The 6,347-nt window shown below is 31.1% G+C and overlaps 1 pseudogene; it reads right to left on the bottom strand.

The window, feature by feature from the left end:
- Positions 1 to 3,780: 3,780 nt before the first annotated feature.
- Positions 3,781 to 6,337, bottom strand: LOC132043640 (F-box protein CPR1-like; annotated as a pseudogene).
- Positions 6,338 to 6,347: the final 10 nt, after the last annotated feature.

Here is a 6,347-nt window from a genome sequence, read left to right on the forward strand (position 1 = left end):
ATTTACTATGTATTTAAACCCAAAGTTGGATGACATTTACATAAAAAAAGAAAAAAAAAATTTTTGGGGATAAATTTTAATTTGGGATGATTTTTACGTACAAAAAATTTTTTTTTTATTTTTTGATAAACTTTAAAAGATTTTTACAAACAAAAAAAAAAAAGTACTTTTTGTTATAAACTTTAATTTGGGATGACTTTTATGTAAACAAAATTAAAAAAAAAAGTCCTTTTTTTATAAACTTTAAGTTGGGATGATTTTAAAAAAATAATAATAGAAAATGATTTTTTTATGATAAGCCAACCCCGAATGACCATCGAGGTAGTTTTGGGGAAAACCAATACGTATCTTAAATAAAATAGGGGATAGAAAAAGAATAGCCCCAAAAATCAATTGATTATTTTACCCTTTAAATTAAGTAATGAAGAAATATTAAATAGATAGAAAGTGATGATTCCATAACTAATATTCTAAAACTAATTGATTTAATTTTGTTTTTTTCGATTTTTAATCTTTTTATCCCATGACAATAAATAAACATATGATCACTTAATCTATAATATAGGATTATCATAGTCGTAACATGCTTTCTATATGGGAAAAAAGAAGAAAATTTCAAAAACATCAATTGCAAAGAAGTATTAAGTAGATAGAATCCTATATTATAGTAATATTTTTGTAACTCATAAATTAAATATAAATATATTGTCTAATATTCTTTAATATGATTGGATTGATTGCGGATAACGTCTGGCTAACACCTTTATAGAGACTAGTAAAGTATAACAATGTAATGTTCTAAAAATCTACAAAAAGTGTATCTATATAATGTTCTAAGAATTTATAACAATAAAATGGAAAGAGAGAGCCAAAAGAACTCACTTGGCGTGAGAGAGAATGGTAAAATCGGCTGTGGGTTAGGGAAGTAAAGATTAAATTTGTGCTACTTATCATATGGTTGATAAGAATTAAGTAATAATCATATGTAATCAAAGCTGGAAAAAAAAAAACTTAAACTTTAAATGTGCCCATTTATGGGTTATTTAGTTGCTTTTTGATCGTGGGCTGATTCAACAAAAGGTTTATTTGGATTGATTCAGACGTGGGCTTAAATGCTACAGTAAAAGGCTGTTATTAGCAGAAATTAACCAAAAAATGAGAAAAATGCCAAAAAGGAGAAAAAAGATAAATGCAAATGCTGGTCATAGAGACGTGTCACATCACCTTGTCTATGCCTAACTTTATATTTATAAATAGATATAGATTATGTAGAGCTTAAACTGACTTTTTATATGACTTATCCTCAAATCACAATAAATAAATACATAAATCGTATACCCTTCGAGATGACTAGCAGCAATATTCCCACATAATTATATATTTATTTGGGTTTTCTATGTTCATATATATACACGTTGTATATATGAAATGATGTAAAGTAATTAACTTAATAAATAAGTAACTAATGTATCATTCATGATGACAAGAATCAATCCTAAAATAATTAATATATCACTCAAGATGACAGGAATCAATCCTCCAGCATCTACCTCGTGCCCCACAAGCTAATCCACAAAATTCTTGGTTTTTTCTCTTCCTTTCTTTCCTATCCCTTCATTCCCATTATACTTATGTATAAGTTTGGTTTTAATAGATGAATATGGTCTTTTATTGTGCTTTTAATGCAACGTTAACTATTCACATTCTTCAGATTTTAATAATAATGATTTCATTCATCTTTTAAGTTTTACTATTTACTTTATTATTTTCTGAAAGGTGCATTTACGTTTTAGTACAAAAATATTATATGAATAATTTCCAAGTAAAGGATAAATTGGTCCTTTAACTTTCGATTGACATTTTAGTAATTCAACTTTGTCTTAGAACCTTCCAACTTTTAATATGAGTCCGCAACTTAATGACCCCAAAAGTGACTGTAGGGACCAAAATAACGCAATAAAAAAAAAGCTACCAAAGTAACCTTCACTAAATTAGTGCGCAATAGGTCCAAACTGCAAATTTACCGTTAAGTCAATAGGGGTTATATTTTTTTTTTGTACAATTTTAAAGTTTTGAAATTTCACGTTTTTCCATACTTTGACCAAAGAATTAGTCATGTTTCCAAAATGCTGGAATATCAATATTTTATATAGAACATGATAATATTTTTGTGAACAATAATGCATTCAAATACATCAAGTATATGTAAACGTTTGGATCGTCGTTTTAGGGGTTGTAAAGTGCTCCGAAGTAAGTTTTGTTTGTTTGAAAACTTGTTATCTTTAGGTTTAAGTGTTTTATTCTATAGCGCAGTAATTTACTGCGTTAATGATGTCATTAAAAAAAACGTTTGAGTAACGCAGTAATGCAAGTCCCATAAATTTTTTATCCATTAGACTTAAATAGTTATATAAATTGCTAAGATAAAATTATCAAATCATGAGTACAGGGAGAAAAAGTAGTTGTAAATTGGTGAAACTTTAAACGGTCATAACTTTGAGCTCGGACGTCCGTTTCCGGCGATTTTTTTTTCTTTTCGATTTTGCGTATTTTTGCGAAAAACGTCTTTTTTCCCGTTCAATTTGAATTTTGCGTAAATTGGGCCAATTTTTAGACAAACGTCTTTTTTCCGGTTCAATTTGAATTTTCCCCAAATTGGTGCACAATTTTCATTCATCTTTAGTAAAAATCTGTGATAAAATATATTTGAAGATGGTAATCTGTGGTAGTGATATTTTGAATGTCAATTTTAAGGTTCGAAATTCAATTTATGAAAAAAAGTTAGATGGCATTAGTGAACTTTATAAATAATAAAAAATGTCTACATTGTCACTTTCACAAACTTGGCTTGGTGGTTTAGCCATCTTTTTTTTATCCCAACCACCAGGGATCAAACCTAGGTGGGAGAATTGAGAAAACAACTTGGGTGCATGATGCATGGTTTAAATTAAGTATAATTTTTGCGTATCTACTTCTTAATGATAAATATTATTTTACTCTTTGTTATCATTTATAACTAACTCGCATGACATCCTAAACTAATTATAAATAAAACACTTAAACCTCTAGATAACAAGATTCAAACAAACAAAACTTACTTCAAGGGCACTTTACAATACCTAAAATGATAATCAAACGTTCATTACTTGATGTATTAGCCTACATTATTGTTCGAAAAATATCATGTTCTATAAATATTGATATTCAGCGTTTTGGAACATGACTAATATTTGGTCAAAGTATGAAAAAAAAAACATAAAATTTCAAAACTTTAAAATTATACAAAAAAATATAACCCTATTGACCTGTAAATTTTGATTTGGTCGCAATGTATTAATTTAGTCGCAAAGGTCACACTGGTAATTTTTTTATTGCGTTAAACTTTAATTCTTACAATTTTTTTTGGAGTGTTAAATTCATATTCTCCTTTTAGTATAGTATGATATGATGATACGTGGATCCTGCTAAATTCGCAATGCAAAATGTCGATAATAAGGTGCTACTATGTCAGGAGATAACTAAATCACTATACAGGTCAAACGTACAATACTCATCGCTTGTTGATGGCTGCTGGTCCCTCCTCCCGCAGCTGGGTAATCCCGATGGACCACGTCTATAGACTAGCAGCAATAGTTGCCACCACTGTTGGAACTTGGAAGCCCAAATTCGACTACGCTTTTTTGGTACACTCCGTATGATGGAGTATTTGTGCGCTGAGAAGAATGGAAACACGTCCGTTAGAAGGGTCAAAGCAATGATAGCACGTAATATTGTAGTACTATGCATCTTTAGATAATGTAATACAACTATACAAGTAGTACTATGTTATCTTTAGATAATGTAACCAATAGCTGTAATATGGTGGCACGGCCACAACTGAATCCTCTGTAGATGTATTTGTGAAATATTTCCTTTTCTAACAAAAAAAAGGTGCTAATTTGTGAACGCTAAAATTGAAGAGCTATACCTTCTCTAGAATTTTTTTGAACTAATTGGGTGCTATGCTCACTTCCTCGTGGAACTGGAATCAAGTTTTCCCTGTAAGCAGCAACTCTCAAACTTTGAGGAGAATCATGTAAATTAAATTCCCTGTTTTTCCCAGAATTAAGATCATAGGAAATCAGAAATCCAGTTGTACTCTGAAAAATCAACAAGTGATACTTCCAACCAGCTAACGGAGATTCAATAAGAAGAGGTCCAATTGTGTATTTCTTAATCCAAGAGTTGTATACACCATATTCTCTCATTATCCAAATGTCCATCGAATCTTGTTTTGGGTCAATCTCGGATCTTGGATCAGGATAGGAAATCAACGTTAGACACTCATTTAAAGTTATGAGGCTATAACACGCTCTGCCAAAGAAACCACAACTTTTAGGCATTTTCATGTTGCGGAATATGTCGGTCCTTATGTCAAAACAAAGAATTGCAACAATGTCTGTGTCTGGAATTGCAAACCAATGACAAGAGTCCTTGTAAAATATCTCAGAACAAGGCAACCAATTCATCGTGGGCAACTGTTGATCCAGGTGATCCAATTCTCTCAGAATCTATCCACAGGTCATAAACCTCAACATTTTTCCCCTCGCGTTAGGATCTTTGTATGGAGGATCCATGTAGACTTCTGCAATCTTAACAACCTTGTAGTCATTCTTAATGGGATCAAAGCCAAACCCAACACCTTCAATGTAACGACAAAAACCCGGTGGACTGCCAAAAGGACTAGGTGGTAGTGTTGGGGGTATATACCATTAATCATGCATTTAGACATAGTATATTCTAACAATTGTCATGGTTAAAAATCTAAGTGGGAGATTGTTGGGATATATACTTTAACCATGTGTTTGGATATAGTATTTATTATAGAACAATTATTTATTCATTGTTTAATAAAGATTTAAATAGATCATGTATTAATATGTGTGTCGCTTCTTACATATAGTAAATGATTTAGTGTATAGAGTTTAGCTTATACTGCAATTAAATCGTCGGTTCTTATAAGTATAAAATTTATGTTCACAATCTAAGATGGAAATTGGACAAGTCATCGGTATGATTGTAGCACTAGATTAATATAATGTATCTTCATTATGGGAACGGTATGATAATGTACGTCTTTCGTAATTACATTTTGTATGTATTGAACGGGACAAGTAGAGATAAGTGTTTTTATGCTGAATATATAAAACAAATTCTCTAGTTCATTAAATGTACTTATACTATAATCTAGATATAATTATTATGATCAATGTGATTTGTTTTATTATTTTGATTTATTAAAAGGTACGACTCATTGCGGTCTATGTGTATTCCTGATAAATTGGATAATGGCAAATTACATTTGTGAAATAATAATTAAGCTGATAGAATCCGTGTCTCGACTTTTGAGAATGATACCCCTTTATGGATGCTTTTAAGTCTCGTATGAAAACCTGCGAGGTGGATTTTGTATCAAGTCGCATGATGTAAGTTAAGCGAGAAATATAAAGGATTCAATTAGTCAATGAATTAAATTGTCGGTAATTTGATTTAATTGATTAGTATCTGTATCTTAACATGGGGGAGTTAAATAAGTTTTAATGTATGGTTTTGAAATTGAGCGAGGAGTGCGATTTACGATTTTTTTAGTGGAATAATTCGTAATTTATTATGGTAGGATTAATTCGGATTTTTGAATTAATTCCATAATAGAAACTCGTTAATTAAATTTGTGGTCCCTGCGTGCCCAAATAATAAAGAATTAAATGGAATATTATTTCTTAGTGGAAAATAAAAGAAACGGGTTTTGGAAAAGGGTAAAAACCCTAAACGGTAGTTATAAAATAACTTATTCCATAACGAGGCCTAAGAGTTTTTAGAAGTTTCTTCAACTTTTCCATACAAATTCGCCCACATGAATTTCACAAATTAAAGTATTATTCGGGTTCTGTGACGACCTGTTGTTTGCCCAGAGGATGAACACGTGGACGCTTTTGCTCGTGCTTGAAGGTTCGATTTGCGGCCGCGGTCACGCTCAAGGAGATAAGTATCAATTTTATGTTTGATTAAAATCTTTGATTATGTGTTGTCTATGTACGTACATGCAAGTTCGATCACATTTGTTTCATTCCATGCTGATTTCCATCAGGTAGAACACTCTAATTCTTGTAGCTGGATTAAATAAGACGGCGCTAGTGTTACTCACCAGAGCAATCAAACCATGGCATGGACCAATGAGCTGATCATAATTCCTACTACGAGTGGAGGTGAGATATGGCACATCGAGATCTGAAAAGACGGGGCAAATATGATTATCATCGTCTTCATAAAGAAAACAGAAGATTGTTTTATATCGTTTGGGTTCATCT

Source organism: Lycium ferocissimum, unplaced genomic scaffold (genome assembly GCF_029784015.1).
Source record: "Lycium ferocissimum isolate CSIRO_LF1 unplaced genomic scaffold, AGI_CSIRO_Lferr_CH_V1 ctg26640, whole genome shotgun sequence".
Classification (NCBI taxonomy): Eukaryota; Viridiplantae; Streptophyta; class Magnoliopsida; order Solanales; family Solanaceae; genus Lycium; species Lycium ferocissimum.